The following is a 17317-nucleotide window of genomic DNA, read 5'->3' as shown; positions in this document are numbered from 1 at the left end:
TTTGTACAGTAGTGACTCATGAGAGAGTTGGACACGCATTCCTGGCAGAGGTTAGCTCAGGACTGTAAATTGATGCTGCGAGATAACATGGTTTCCATAAGGAAGGCACCTAAAAGGGCCCGTTGTTGTGGATGATTTGTGGAGGTGGGTGGAGACGGCTCGCTGTCCTTTCTGGAGCATGCAAAGCTCCGAACATTCCTGCTAACAGTGCTTATGTGTGATTTAAGGTGTTTTGAAGAGGGAAAGGTTGTGGTTGGTGCAAATGTTTTAGGCACGACGGAGACTATTGCAGCATGCAGATACTGTATACAGAGATACAGCTTCAATAGGCCTTGGTGTAGAGTCTACAAGTCTTCAGACTCTACTGGAGGAATGAAAACTATTCCTTCACAAGATACAGTCAGTGTCTGATACATGTCAGGTTAGAGGTAAGTATCTCCCATAGTAGTTCAACTCCATTGAAATGTCTGCATTCATGTTCCATTTTCCACTCATTCATTCGGGGGTTTCCTTTAATCCATCAACCATTCTGTCGTTGAACCAAATAAAGAGATTTAAAGAGAATGGCATGGAAACAAAGGAACAAAAACCTTGCACACTTGAAGGGGTTGAGCAAGTGAGGCAGTATTAATAATGTAACCAGGCTTTTCACAGAGAAGCTTTATGGTCAGGTGGGTCGAGACATTATTATGCAGAGTTGCTGTAGAAGCCAACCTTGACCTCGGCTTCACATCTTCATAAGAGGCAATGAAAAAGATGTGTGTGTGTGTGTGTGTGTGTGTGTGTGTGTGCGTGTGTGTGTGTGTGTGTGTGTGTGTGTGTGTGGGCATGTGAAAAATATGTCACTCTGTGCAGATATTTGAAAGTCAAATTAGAACTAAGCATGCATGACTGCATCAGAGGGACACACAAGTGTTTCAAGTGGTGTGCGCCACTGAGATGCTAAATGATCAAATGCACAAGTTCACAAAAGTCAAGACAGGCAGACAAAAACGTTTGATTCTTCTGTGTTCACTCCGACAGGAAGTGTGCAGCATGTCAACAGGAAACTGGTACCAGAGATGCCATTGTGGTTCAACGAGTGGGAGGGCAGAGGCGTTGGTTTCCTTTGAGCTTGCTTTGTTCTCTCACTTCAACCCAAGGTGATCTGATCTCGGTTATGACACAAAATAGCTGCGAAGATGGTGCTTTGCGGGACAGTGGATGGCATGGCAATTATGGCTTCCTGTTGGCTTGTGCTTTATGACATTTGTGCAGATGGAAGCAGTAGAAGAGGTGTTTTGCCTGTATGTGTGTGTGTGTGTGTGTGTGTGCACGTGTGTGCGTGTGCATGTGCGTGTGCGTGCGTGTCTTCCAGCCCAGGGGGGTTTATACATTATTCAGTCTCAGACATTAAAGATGTAGATGTGGTCAGAGACATATGCAGGAGAGACAAACAGAGTGCTCACACACATAAAACACACACACACACACACACACACACACACACACACACACACACACACACACACACACATCATGTCATACTTATAGATTTTAAATTCCGCTGAAGCTTGATTTTCCGCTCCCTTTCTCTTCTTTATGAACATCACACATTGTTGACTCAATCTCTACATGGCCAGACAGACACGATGAGAAGGGAGTGGCGAAGAAATGCTGGGAGTTGAAGAAAGAAAAAATGGGATAAAAACAATGTAATTTGTGAGTTTGTGTGTGCAGCCTGTGTGTGTGTGTGTACTTGGACAGGAGAGGCATGAAACGTGTCTGGAGAAGCTGAGATTTCACAGCCCAGTGCCTATGTCACCGTGCACCTGCTCACTGAGACGGAGGGAGGGAGGGAAGGAGGGAAGGAGGGAGGGAAGACAGGAGCGAGGGAGGTGAGTTGGTGGTGCTGGGGAGGGGGGAATTGGGGTAAAAGGGAGTATGAAATCCATCAAGAGGGATTTAGGATGAGTCTACTAAACAAATTTGTTCAGCAGAATAAACACCAATACGTTGTCATCACTGTTTCCTATATACTAGTGCCAATGTGTACTTATATTAGCATATGTCACTACATTGTCAAGTTGAACAAGTAGAGATTTTCTAAAATATCAACAGAAGACATTTTAACTTGTAATAGTAGGACTTGGCCTATATTTCCAAATGTTATTAACAATGGTGCCACTCTTTTCTAGATTACCAGTAGGCCGAGACATTGAGCCAGCATTTAAAACCAGGTCCCTTGAACAAAACCATTTTCACAGCAGGCTTGATTTACAGGTTGAAATTCTGACATTAGCGTTGGCTCTCTTCCATTTAGTGGTGCAGGAAGCCTCTCCAGCAAAGCCAGACTACGCAATACCAAACATTGGAACTAAATGGAATACAGCCACCTTTAATATTATAAAGTACACCCGTTCACACCTTTCCTGCTTTGGCATGTCAGAGTGCCTGCCATGAAAATTGCCTATTGAATCACTAATGCAATTCAGCCATCGGTAACTGTATTATTCACACCTGTGCTTGTTGTAGCAATGAGGTGTGCCTGACTTGGAACTAAAAAAGACCCAAGAAAAACCTCCCCACACCAATCTTACATGAACACTTGCCTTTGAATACAGTATATCTTTCACTCCCTCTCTCGCAGGCACTCTCTCTCTCTTGTTCAATGCAACTCAATTTCAATGGTATGAATGAGTGTCACTCAAACAGTATTGCTTAACGATTAAATCGCAATTTTGGAAAAGATTGTAGAATTACAATAATAGGATTATCGCCCTCTCTTGCCTCCTCTGTCTCTTTCCATCATAAATGTGAGAAGATAAAAAAAGAGGCAGAACTAATGATTTTTTAATTAAATTAATTCTTGTATTCTTCAGTGAAGTTAATCATTTGGGCTCGGTTGGTCTCAGCAAACACACTCCATATATGTTCTGCTCTGTGCCACTTGACAATGATGTTTTGTGTGAATATGTTGTAGGTTTGGTTGGTTTGCTCCAGAACTTTTTGCATGGCTCGGTGTGTAGGGGAGAACGGGGGAATCTGAGGCACCCCCTGTATCTAGGCAACGGAAAACATTTGTGGTCATGTGAGATATATGTTTTCAAGCCCCTCTCATTTCCACATGGCCCTGAAAGAGAGGACCTCATGGTGCTGTGGTAAGCATGTTTTTTTCACCAAAATAGGTATTTTGCATGTAAAAGTAAATTTTCTTGCTGTCAACTTAATCACCTGTTGTGCCAAAGCAAATATATTCACGTAGAAAAACTTCTATCATACGTGTTGATGAACTACCAACATATAAAAACCATGTGATGATATTAGCTAAAGATTAGCCTGAAATGCTAAGAGAGGTAGTTTTTTCTCAAATTTTGGTGGTGGGGGAAAGTGAGCCAAATGCTGTGGGGGAAAGTGAGCCACTGACTCACTTTCCCCCACCACGAGGCACAAGTTAAGTTTAGTCTTAAACATATTTTAATGTAATATTACATGACATATGTTTTATTTTAATGTCATACACATTGTAGAAAAGCCATCATGCCAAGGAAATACACCAGGAAGACGACCTGGGGCAACCACACGAAAAGAGCATCTTCTCATCTTTCCCTGTAACCTTCAGGGCTGGAATGTAGAGTAGGCCTAGTTGTAGAGTATGACAGGCTGATGTTATAATCCAGTTGGGTCTTCTCCTGTGTTCTGAGTCCCAGGCTGTTCTCGCTGGTTCTGATTTTCCTATGCTTTGACCCCCAGACACAAGCTGGCTCTAAGGGTCCTGTGTTCTGACCCCCAGACTGTGTTCTAATCTAACTGGTTCTATCTTTCATTTGAATCTTATTAAAACCTTTTGAATTATAATATGTTGTATTTGATTTTGTTCAGAGTTACTTTCAAGTGTTTAGAAAATTTGCTTTGCTTAATTGACCAAACCCCATCATTCTTTTACTAGTCCGACATTAGTTCTGGAATGTGTGGCTAGCTTTCAGGATTCTTACTGTTACAATATGTGTTGTTATGGTAGTTTCAGAGTGGAAAAAAGTAAGTGGATCAGTTTACCCCACAGCTGGGGTAAAGTGAGCCACATGACAACTTTTTTTAAAACAATCATATTTTCACTGCCCTTTGTCTTGAAAAAATTCTGCTAATGCCCAATTCTAGGAAACATCCTGAATTAATGGGAAATGTGTAAATTTGAGTGATAAATCATTTTAGCTCGCTTGGAGGGGAGCAAATGTAAAAAGTGGCTCAGATTACCCCGTTCTCCCCTACTAGGTATGTAGTTTCATGTGAGTGAATTTATTTTGGCTCTGTATGTGTGCATTCGGGTTTCGGAGGAAAGAGATGGAGAGAGCGCAAGATGGGAGTGTGGTGGTGGTGGTGGTGTGTGTGTGTGTGTGTGTGTGTGTGTGTGTGGGGGGGGGGGGGGGGGGGGGTTATCTTGCAAAGCAGACGTTTGGAGCATAGCTGTTTGACTATAAGGTCAGTGGGATTCCTGTGTTTTAGCCCCAGGATGAAACGCTAATAGCAGAGTAATGACAGAGAGGTGAAACTGCAAAAAGGAGATAAGGTACACAGAAACAAAATGGCCATCGCTGAGAGGGTCTGATTGCAGAGCCAGTGAGAGAGCTTTAGAGCAGCTAGAGAGAGAGAGAGAGAGAGAGAGAGAGAGAGAGAGAGAGAGAGAGAGAGAGAGAGAGAGAGAGAGAGAGAGAGAGAGAGAGAGAGAGAGAGAGAAAGCACTGGATAAATGATTCAGAAAAAATTAATCAATGGATTTTCTGACCTTTAGACTTTTGTAACTTACATTAAAATGAATCCCAGTGGGTTTAAAAAAAAGGTAACCCTGTCTTCTCTGTGACCCAAGAGAACAAAAGTATGCATATGTCCCTTCAATGCCTATCATGATGTTGACGATGCCTTTCTTCTAAAGTAAAAGAAACAAAAATACAGCTGCCTTTTTGAAACTGTGTACAGTATACCTGAGCGATATGCTTGCTGTACCTTTGTGCTATCCAAAAGCACCCAGCTGAAGTTATTGCTTACTTCCCCCATGGTCGGAAACATTTCCACAGTCCCAAGTTTCAAATCAGTGGACCAAGCTTGAGGTCTTTAATTTGGAGCCGGAAGAGCTGAAGTCACATGAAACATGTTAGAGGTGGCGCCTTGACGGATAGCCTTTGTATGTGGTTCAGTGAATAAACATAAATCATTTGTTTTTGAAAATACTAATAGAAAGAGCGGCGATGTGGATAATGTGTCAACTAATCGGAACATCCTGCAGGTTATTTTGGCTATGGGGTTTGTCCTCCCCCTTGTGGTGATACTTACACATTACACACTAGGTTGTTAAAGAGTTGCCTTGATAAAACATAGCAGTGATTCTTGAGAACCGGGACAAAAGGCCGTCTTACATAGGCTATGTAACTGCTGTTATGTTTAAAACTAAAAATATTTAAAATGGTAGATGTTATTAGGGATTAAGAATAGAATGTCTGGAGCACAATTATCCCCTTAAATTTAATTTGATCATTATTATGTCAAATATATGACATATGTTATCTTCTCACGACGTCCAAAACAGTGTGTCCTCAGAGAAGGTTTCAATCTTTCATATGCAATAAAATCTATTAAAAATGTACTTTAATTATTAAAAATAGCCTTTGTCATCACAAGCAACACTACAATCTCTCATATCAATAAAAACTTTTTCTACAACACATTCATGTTTTATAAGGATTCTAAGTGGTGGGACCACTTTACTGTAAGTCAACACCGTCAGACATTTCATTATGTAAAATGTAATAAAATCAGGCGAAATAAGGGGCAGCTGTCACTTTGAAGGACCTCTTTTCAAATTCTACCTCTGCAGAGTACATTGCACATTGGAGTCAGACAGGCTCTGATGAGTTGTGGTTGTAGTTTTAGAATATTTTACATTCCAAATCTTGAAAGTCCTGTGTCACAACCATGCTATGTCAACACCGAATTTCTGAAGACATTATTTGAAATGTTTTGATCATTTTATTTTCCTGAAGGAGTTCATACTAGCACCTAACATCAACAGAAAAACCAAATGGCTACTAGATAAATTCCATTTGTCATGTTTAAGAAACGTTAAATACGTCAACACCGTCAGACAGGAGTTGACATCTGACGGTGGTGATAGGCCAATGACGGTAAAAAAAACTAAAGCTGGGAGGTTGTGTCAAAGCTTAGTAGCTTAGTATATGTTGGGGGCGGGACCTGATAAGCCTTTGGCTTCTTCCGTCTCCCTTCGGACAACACAAAGTATGATGTATGAATATTTGCAAGAGAAAATTGTGTGGAATTGTCTGAAAGAATAATAAATAAATAAATAAATGTTGGATACATACATGTCATTTTATTTGCCGTAACATAGGGTTTGTATTTTTTCAAGATTGCACCCTGTTTTGTCCCACTTCTCAAGAATCACTGATAGACATATAACGACATATGTGATCCCCACATGATGTAAACTAATGCAACACCACTCATTACAGAAACAAATGACTGCTGAGTTTAATCAAAGACTAATATTAACATTACAAGACTGACAAAGGCTGGATTAATTAACCCAGCACTAAGCATGTTGCTGCACTTTAAACACCTTTATTTTGCATTGGTGTTTCACTTGTTTCTCTAATCCAGCCTTTGTCAGTCTTGTAATGTTAATATTAGTCTTTGATTAAACTCAGCAGTCTGTTAACCTTGTTTAGAACACCATATGACCCTCCTGGCATGAAAACATCCCAACATATCCAAAACATGATTATTATAAGCATGTGTGAACAATCTATTTGTTGCTAAATAATAAACATTCAGTAAGGTTATATGAATCACGTTGCCCAACCCTAGCAAACACTCTTTGGAATCTTTAAGTGGCGCCAGGCTTGGGCAACAAGCATATTCATGTTTTGAGTCTGAGCTGAACATTGAGAAATACCAACCTTGGTATCTTCTGAGATGAGACTTTGTCAGTACAGCTGACCTTACATTATCTTCTAACAGGTCACAAAGCTGAACTATTGTCTGGGAAATAGAAATCTACATAACAAGAAAAATACCATAAGTGCACTATCATATTAACAAAACAAAAGAAAGCAGACTCTATAATAAGAGATTAATGTTCAAGTGAGGAGTGCTGAATGGTGAAATATTATATTCAGAAATAGAAACACATCTTTACCCTCACAGACTCACACACGGGTGCTAGTTGAATCATGCATCAGCTTAGCTGCTTTAATATCTGCAGTGGGAAAACACAAGCCATCAACTATAAGACGTCTGGCCTTTTGACCATTGCTCTCTCTGAGATTTCTCCTTTTTTTCTATCCCCACTGTACACATTTTATAGATCTCTGCAGTGGCGTGCACAGACATTTTGGGGGGCAGGTGCTCATTGCAAAAAAAAGCGCACAATATATTCTATCGATGAATGACCAAATCATTTTAAGGGTACTTGTACAAAATCCCCCCCTGGCCTAATGACTTTTAATACCCGGCCACACATAGTGTTTCTCAAAGGAATTTGGGAGACTGTGTTTGGGACCCTGGACCTTCTAGGGGGGTCAGGGGGAATGCTCCCCCGGAAGAAAAATTTTAACCTTTTAAAGTAAAATTCATCAATTAGGTGCACTTTGAGAAGAAAGCTAAGGCTAAATCACCTGTGTCAATGTGGGCTATTTAGTACTATTTTCTGGAATAATTTGGAGACACAGAATTACCAAAAAGCAGAAAGAAAAAATTTACATGTTTGAAAAAAAAAAACTGTCAGTTTCGGATTTTTTTAAATAATCCCTTATCCCGAATTATCTCTTTGAAGTCTTCGTTGGGCCCCTGATCTCCGTACTAATAATATCCTACTAAGGTAAATACAAGATTACTGCAAGTCTGGTAACATAGAAATAACTTATGGTTGGGACAAAATAATATAATTAGCTTATATAGCTTCATGATTTAGTACCACCAACCCACTTTGCATAGTTAAAATAAAATGTGTGGACAGCTTTTAAGATATTTCAATAACATTTGAGGAACAGTTCAACATTAAAATCTGAGCTTTAAAAGGCCGGCCCCAGGGGCCGGTTGCACCAACTGGTCTTAACTAAGCCTGGTTGTAACTGCTAAGTAGGGCGTAGTTAAGACCAGGTTTAAGAATGGGCGTAGTTAAGACCAGGCTTAAGAATGGACAGTTAACATGACTCTGGTCTTGACTCTGACCCTTCATCTTCATCTTCCTCCATGCTGCTGGTGTATGCTTTCATCCAGGAGAGCAGAGAGCTGCTCCCCTGGGCTGCCTGCTGTAGCTCCCTTTCTTTTTCTTTTTAACCTCTCCTTTCTAGGCATTATACTGCAATTTGTACATAAAAAGAGACCAACCATATAAAATAAGACAGCTTGGTTACATTACAACCAGGCACAAGGCTACTTTATCTGCAGGCAATTGGGAATTGCCTGTTTGTCATATAGCAAATAAATTACTGCATGTGTTAATTATATAGCCTAAAGTAAACCTAAACAACACTAAATATTCAGCATACTGATAGATTCACATGCTGTACCAGTGACAAACTCCGCCGAAATTAGTTGTGTTCATCACGTCATATCTATTTATTTTTTTTGGGCTAGCTTGTTAAGCAGGACAGTCGGCTAATTTATGCTCAGCTGTGTGGCGCTGCATGATAGAGGCTACTTTAAAACAGAGACAGATAAATGCAAGTTATAGCTTGGCAACTGAGGCTTTGGGGGCAAACAATACACTCTTGACTCCATTCAATGTATGTGTTACCTCACTGGTGGGGCAGGGCAGGCCGGGGAGTAGGTGTGTGTGTGCAGCAGCTGTGAACTGCTGCGGCAACGCGCCTCCGTTTGTGTCCACTCTGCGCGTTCACGTTGAAGTGTGTGCGGAGGAGGAGGAAGGGGGGCATATTTATTGGGGCATTATTGTCAAAGTTTTTAATCGTTGAGCATTTATAGATGATAATGTCGGCATGGGCCACATACACTGTAAAAAAAAAAGAAAAAAGAACTTTCAGATTTTTTTGATTTTTTTCAAACGGGCACTTGATTGGGTCAGGGGAAAAGGGCAGGTGCTTCAGCACCACTTCAGGTCTACCTGTGCACGCCACTGGATCTCTGAGAAGAACGTGTGCCCTTGTGGGCTAAATGTATGGCTATATCTTGAACCAATTTGACTACTTTCACCAGAAAACCCTAATTTCAGTGTCTTTCATAAACCGTTGATGAAGCTCTCTTACCATTCTTACTGCGGGAAGAACATCAATTTAATTTATAAATCCCAATAGCACAAAGAAGACCTGAGTGATTTGACAATCTGTGCAGGATGTGGCACCCCCTGTCTCTGATGTCAGAAGAAGTTTGTTTAATATCACGTTATCAAAGCATGTTATCAATGCTGATAACATGTTGTGTGTAAATGCTACTATGTCACGTGGGGATTAGAGTACCGGTTTTTGAGCTACTTTAATTCATCCCCTCATTATTAATTTGAAGAAATATGCATATTTTCTTAAAAAAAAAGAAAAAAAACATATCTAAAGATAAAGTTAAGAACTAACTTTTGGTAAACTCCTTTGTCATCGCATAATTTGTCCACTAGGGAGCAGAACAGAACACTTGTGGAAGCAGAGCAATTCCCCAAATAAAGGGACACTGTGTAACATTTTAAGTAATGTATTAACTTAAATCAATATCCTCATTCATAAATATGTCCTCATTGGTGTAAAAATCACCTCTGCCAATAATCTGAATTATCCTCCTGAGCGGAGAATTACAAATATTAATATTACATTTTGTACATTGAGCAGGCAAGTCTTATGGAGAAATCCATGTTGGTTGTAATGTCATCAGGTGCATTGTTTAGAATTTAGAATTGTTCTTGTCCTTGAAGGCCACTGTAGCTTCTGTTATTATTCAAAAGGGGTGGGGTTACCTAGGGAGCGTTGCATTCTAGAACTTTCTAGAACTTTCTTGATGATGTCATATTACACAGTGCACCTTTAAGTAGAGTTTACTAAATTAAAAAAATACATGTTTTTTCAACTTTTTTCAGATTTATTACGAATAGACAAGAACAAACTAACAGTCATTTATTTAGTGACTATATGATGAATTAGTAGCCGACCTGTTCCTCAAACTAATGCATCAGATCATTTGCCTTGCTTGTGAGTTTTATTGCCTAGCCCTGCACAATCCAAAATCCCTCTGCTTCCTCGTTTTATCTTGTCTTGTCTTTGTTTGCAGCCTTCAGCTCTCTCAGCTCAGCAGCTTTTCAATTCTCTGAAAATATGCAAGTCTTAGTATCCCCACGCTCACTTACTTTTTCTCTTCTCTTCTCTCACTCTCTCTCTCCTCTCTCCAGCACACACACACACACACACACACACACACACACACACACACACACACACACACACACACACACACACACACACAGTCTCCGCGGGAGAGAGTTCTGTCATGCTCTGTAGATTGGGTGTCCCAGGGTGATTAACTATTGATATGGAGCTCAGGTAACACACCTGATCTGGGTGGGGCGGGGGGAGGGGGGGGGGAGAGAGAAAAGGGAGGGAGGGGTGAGAGGGAGGGGACTATTAAATAACTTGACATTGTTATCTTGAAAACGTTTAATACATTTATGGCAAGAAAATTAAATCAAATGAATATTATGACTTCATAGTTAATCATTTATTTGCACATGCATTGTACCATATCTCTTGTTAAACAAAGTTGTCGGTTGATATGGACAGTAATGAACGATTTGTGTGGATATCAGAAAAGAATGTATGTATAAATAAAAAAAACATTGGATTCACCCTTAACTATTGACCTTAACTGTTTCTGATGTTGTGTGGTATCATAGAAATCCCTGACCATGAAAACATAGGGTTAGACATCACTAGTTATGTGGTATTATGTTTGGTTCAGGAGTTATGATGAAAGATGCATAATTAGGCAATGGTGGAAAGTAAAATGGTCTCCATGGCAACCATGATTCAATTTTGCAATGGCTTAATATCTGAAAATGTTCAGAGACCCAAACTGTATTAGTGTACCAAGTTTCAAGCTTTTCTGAAAAGGTTAACAATTTTGCACATATCCCCTCTACCATAAAACAGTACTTTAGGAAGCCAAAAATTTACATAAAGGTATGGTCAAGCAACCCCTTAGAAAATAACTTTCCACCACTTGGATTCCTTAAGACTTTTAGTATGTTATTAATTACATATTCATGAGTCAAAAACAGTTGAAATGGTTTCTGTTGCAATTTTTGAGAGGTCCACCCATTTTTCTCACAAAATGCCTGTACTATATGGAGAAAGAGAATAGTACAAGAAGAGTGTGGCTGGGGTGGGGGGATGTAAATCGAGAACAGAAGCAAGGTATAAGGAGACACATGTAGCCTGAAGGTAGGAGAAAGTTAACAGAAAAATGGCAAGTAAGCAGCAGTCACACACAGATTTACAGGAGTAACAGGCCTTTCTTGGACTCTGGGCATAGTTGAGGAAACTGGATGCTGTACACAAGAAGTACATGGACAGTGGTGTCCACTTATTTAGGCCACGTAGGGAATTTATTGTGGTTGTGCGTGTGTTTGTGTGCGCGCGTGTGTGTGTGTGTGTGTATGTATGTGAGATATTTAATGGAACCCATCAGGTTGGGTTTGATCTTTCTCACTCATCAAGACCCAATTATAATATATTAGACCCACCATCTCTCTCTCTCGATGAGACACACACACGCACGCACGCACACACACACACGCACACGCACACGCACACGCACACGCACACACACACACACACACACACACACACTCTCTCTTCTGCATGAAGCTTGAACTATTTTGGCAAAGTGGAGAATATTGCTCCTGTGTAACATACAACGTCACACAACCATATTATAAATTATCTTATTTGTGGAACATGAGAGAGAGAGAGAGAGAGAGAGAGAGAGAGAGAGAGAGAGAGAGAGAGAGAGAGAGAGAGAGAGAGAGAGAGAGAGAGAGAGAGCGAGAGAAGAGAGGAGGGGGATGTCACCCGAGTCTAGCAGAAAATAACAAGATCTATGCCCACATTGCTAAATACGATTTGATCATCATCATGAATGTGGTTCACCCACAGATACAATAGTAATAGGATCCAGGTATTCCTCCTTTCTCAGTTGTCCTTGTAGTGTGTCCGATGGCTTGTTTGGGCCTACTTGTTGTCAGTGAACAGATACGCTGCCCCGTCTCTTTGTGTGTCATTGTCGGCCGTTCTGATTACCAGTAGACTGTGTTTTCCTGGGAATCTTTGCTCTCTGTGTCTCAGGTCTCTCGGCCTATTGTGCAGCAACCAGGGCAGGGTCTGAACTGCTTATTGTGGGAAGAGTTTGCCTTTGTTTACACCCTGCAAAAAGGCTGTGTGTGTGTGTGTGTGTGTGCGTGTGCGTGTGTGCGTGCGTGCGTGTGTGTGTGTGTGTTTGTGTGAAGGGCAGATGCATAAACAAATGGATCACTGTAAGAGAAGAAACATCCACTTGTCTTAAACTACACACATCATGGCCCTGCTCTCCAACCCCCAATTCCTTTGCATTCCTCTCTGTTTATGGGTGTGGGTGTGTGTGTGTGTGTGTGTGTGTTTACCATGTAAACTGACCTACTCCTTTGTGTGTAAGTCAGGACGCCGTGTCAGCACAATTACAATAATCTCTCCTCTGAAATTACTTTATCTGCTCCTCTTTTCTGCCTGATAAGCATGTTCATTCTCTCAACTGTTTGCCTGTGGGCAGTTAACCCCAAAGCCCCTTTCCCCAATCCTTCCCCACAGGTGAACTGCAACAGCACAACAGCCTTTTTCTACTTCACACCTGCAGTGTTGTGTCTGATATGTGTGTTGTGCTGCAATTCTGTAAATTAAACGAGTCGGTGAATGAACCAAGATTATCTATATAACATATTCTTTACAATCAGCAACTTGGTACTGTATGAGCATTTACTGGTGATGAGAGAAAATGAGACATAGTATACTGTTTTAAAGCAAAGTGTATTTAATTAAGCAACAGCGGCTTCATGTTCCGTGGATCCAAGCACATGGAGGTTCATAACTGATCCAGACAGCATGGTTGCTGGCTGGGTAAGAATGACAAATTCTAGTACACAAGTCAGCATACTTATTTGAAATGAAGACACTGTTAAGAACAGGACTTTGAAATTTCTCTTTGTAATATTCAGGAGATATGCAATATTTCCCATTACACTGGCATTTTTATCTGTCTAACACAGACACACACAGACGCACGCACGCACACAACACACACACACACACACACACACACACACACACACACACACACACACACACACACACACACACACACACACACACACACACAGTTGAAGTGGGTAAATTGATCTTCGTTGGAAAGTGTTATTAATTTGATATAAATAATAACATCATATTTGTCAGTTTCTTAGAAACTCTCATATACCACCAATCTGAGCTCACACACAGCGTTTACTTCTTTACAATTTATTATGCATGCATATCTACTTGCTTAGTGTACAAGAAAGGAAGATGGCATGCATCATTTTTCAACGTGGGTCCACTTTGTAAGGCACCATTGAAGGTGTTTTGAAGCTTTGGTCATCTCTGGTTCCTGCCTCTCAAATGTGAGGGTTTACTGCTCTTCTCAGTTTGATGCCACTTACTTTTATAAGTGCTATATGTTTGAGTTTTTTTCAATGTTCCCAGGACAACAGAAGCTCTTGGAAAATGTGCTGAGCATTTTGTACCATTTTCTGAGAGTTTTATAAATTCAATAATTAACCAATACAACAAACAAGGCTATGGTTGGGCTTATGTTGTGTTCTTTATTGCCTAATTATTATTCACATTTTTAGATAAGCATTTAAGCTACACTTTGCACGGCCAAAATAACTTGATGTCATGTCAGAGAAAGATGTCATGTCCCAACTAACTCATGCCTTACTATTGTTGACAGAGACAACATGGGTGGTCATATCAGTCAAAAAGGAACAATACCTGTATTAGCTGATACACACTCCACCCTTATTGATATACAGTAGGCTCCTCAACCTACCACTCTGTCCCCCACCTCCACTTCTCTCCCTCTGTCTCTCTCTGCCGCTCCCTTCCTTTCCATCTTGTAACCCAACAAGTCCCGCCTATCACCGCCCCTGTGACAGGGACTGGGAGTTTAATATTCCCTCTACGCGTCTGCGATACCCAGGGACCCATTTTACTTTAAGCTATCACCACTTTTTTTTTTGTTTTGTATCTTTTATCTCACTGCACTTTAAAAAGCATCACAGGAAAGCTTAAGACTACTGCAGTTACAACCCCCCTAACCTCTCCTGAACAACATTTCAGTCACAAGGTAAGACCATCGCGCGCGCGAGCTCAACAGGTGCAGCGAGAAATCTATACTCACTCACCAAAACTTCACCTTTTCTTTGTTTGTTTGTTCTTCTTATACATAGTAGCACTAATTAACATTGTTTGGCATCCCAGCTGGAAGCTCCTGCGGGCTATTTGTCGGGTTATTTTACTGAAAGTTCAGGCGAAGTGTCGAAATCTCCTCAGACGCAGGTGAACACAGGTTGCTGTGTGTCGTTCACGTTGTTGTTGCGAATTATCCCAACAACAAAAACAAAAAAAACGTTAACGAGATGCATTTGTGAATTCAGTGGTTTATTGGTTGTGATATTATTTGATCTTTTGTAGCACATTCATGGCAGTGTTAGATATGTTTAGTAAGGGCATTGTTTTGTTGATAGCTTTATTTTTGTTACTGTGGAAACTGTTGAGCTTTTTCAGTGACACGCGCTTAAATATTTCGTTTTTTAAAGCTCCGACAAAGCAATAGCTTTTATAAAACACAGCCACATTGCCAATGTGTAACTCCTTACGTGAGATCGTTGTTATAATAGTTTAACTGATAAGAAAAGTGTAGGCTAAACGAGACTTAATGAGTCCATTGCAGCTGTCAGGAGGTTTTAACTCGATCAAATGTAGGCTACCCCCAAAATGTTCTGTGGGCTTTCCTTAAGTGAACGTCAAAAGCCTATTTGCCTATCAGGCCTACTTTATTAGGACACCTGTATGGGCCAATCCTGTTGAATTGACTCAGAACAATTACCCGGTATTACATAGGGCCTACCTGATATTAGGGCCTGTATAAAAAATGTAAATAAAATCATTTTATTTGACTCTGCAAGGGGAAGTCATTTGGCAATGACTTGCAAATGTGATATGGTGCCAACACCCTGCTATCTTAGATTTATGTGACCCTTCAGAAATTCTTTGTGGCGTTGCTTGAGGCACTGTCTCTGAGGTGTGCCTTTACACTTTATATTTAGCGATACAAGAGTAGGGCCTACCATACTTTGTGTCTTTGAGCAGTTGTGTACCCAGCAGTTGTGTACCCAGGTATTAAGGTTGTCAATCTAAATTGTCATAGTCAACCCAGCAAATTATTGCTACAGGCTCGAAACATAGTGTAACCTCACAACTTTAAAAAAGCAGGCGTTTATGCTTTTGCTCACATTTGATTTTCCCACTGCATCCCTGTCTCCAGTCGGTCTTTTCATTCATAATTGCTTCTTTACAGTTGATCGTTTGCCTGCGTTTCACCCCTCCCCCCGCTTTATTTGTTTGTTATGCATGACTACTACCACTGGTAAAGACTGAGCTTGTCAGACTTGTTTCTTGTGTTTGGATTGTGGTGCTGTGGTGGAGTTAGAATGAGTCCATGAAAGTGAAAGACTAAACACTCATCTAAAGTCAGCAGTGAGTTACTGACATGTCAAGAAAAACTCTCAAAGGGGAGGAAGGAGTGCTGATAGGTGGGCCGAACATGGTTGAATCGGACACTGCATTTTCTGTCTGATGGCGGTGTGGCTCACATCCAAAGCAGCGCCGCTGGACTGACCGAGTTCATGTGGGGTGCCTCGTGCTGAAGGCCCATCAGGCCATTTTGCAAGGATTTTATTGTCTCAGAATATAGCTACAAATTAGCATTTTATCATTATCATATGGACACTACACTCTTTAAAATGCTGATGAAGCAGAAGGTATAATGGCGTGCAGAAAGGCCTTGTTGCCACTGTCAACAGCTTCTCATGTGTTTTGGCATGGGAGTTGAGTGTTTTCTCTGTTCTTTTTTTGTCAGCTTTCATTTTGTTTTCACCAAAATTCAAGATATGAAGTGTTGTGACCTTACAGTTTTTTACGATTGCTAAACCACAGTGGGCACAACTGGAACGACAGGTGCAAAACTCTAACAACAGTATGCAGAGCAGCGGTTCATTCGGACCAAACTGTAGCTCGTTTTAGCTCGTTTTTCATTGCTTATACACAACTTTCAAAACTCTACACACCTATCTCATGGCTTAACCACAGCCTGCACAACACTGTGGATTTCCAGCACTTTTTTCAAATGCTAACACACTGCTGCCACAACTATAAACCACACATTCAAAACAGAATGAATCCCTTTCAAACACTGCGGATTGCAATTTCAACTGAAACACTAAGATGTCTTGTTTAGACTTGTTAGTGAACATATATATACAGTATAAAGGGAAAGCTCAAAAATATATATTTTTTGGGAAATGGACCCAGGAAGACAGGTTGTTGTAGGTAGAAGAGTGGCAGTGAGAGTGTGGATGTGTGGAGGAAGACCTAGAAGACATAGAGCTGTAATGTCTGATGAAATACAGTAAGGGCAACACTGATAGACCCTGTTGTGAATCATGGTCTCTCATTGAGAGAGGCAGGGTTGAGAGTGCAACCCAATCTGCAAAAGTTGCATCTTACGAATTTTCCAGCAAACAAACAGCTTAGAGTTGCATCCTTACAGTAAATGACAACATTACAGGAATTGATTTCTGTATTACAATTTTAGAATATTTACACAGATAAATACTACATTTGGAAATGTTTTCAATAAAGTATACAACATGTGTATCTATTGAAGCAAACTTCTGATTTTCATTTCTCTTTGTTTTCCTAAAGAAATGGTATGTTATAAAATAAACAATTTCATGTGAAAGAATTTCATCCTTTCATCAAAGAAAATATTATGTAATTTGTGTGAAATAACTCATATTATTCAAACTGTAAATATTAAAAGTTTGTAATTTGTGTATTGGGGTTTGATGCTAGTGTTTATACTCTGAGCAGGTTCTGAGTGACAGTGTGTGTTATCTCAATGAGGCTGGTTCATAGTAGCCTGGCTCCGCCCGCCTACCTACTTCCGCCCAAATTTCATTTTCCCTTCAGTAGTCAGTCTG

At 40.5% G+C, this 17317-nt stretch overlaps 1 protein-coding gene across 1 annotated transcript in view; it reads left to right on the top strand.

Moving 5' to 3' along the window:
* The first annotated feature begins 14260 nt into the window (after nt 1–14260).
* The window catches only part of ugt8 (UDP glycosyltransferase 8), a 36961-nt gene continuing 33904 nt past the window's right edge, over nt 14261–17317 (top strand). The window contains exon 1 of the mRNA XM_080029328.1: nt 14261–14400. The gene's annotated coding sequence lies outside the window, so the exon portion shown is untranslated. The remainder of the gene's footprint in view (nt 14401–17317) is intronic.

The sequence above is a fragment of the Ammodytes marinus genome, assembly GCF_949987685.1.
Source record: "Ammodytes marinus genome assembly, chromosome: 6".
Classification (NCBI taxonomy): domain Eukaryota; kingdom Metazoa; phylum Chordata; class Actinopteri; order Uranoscopiformes; family Ammodytidae; genus Ammodytes; species Ammodytes marinus.
Note: the sequence above shows the minus strand (reverse complement) of the source record. Positions and strands in the feature narration are given on the sequence as shown.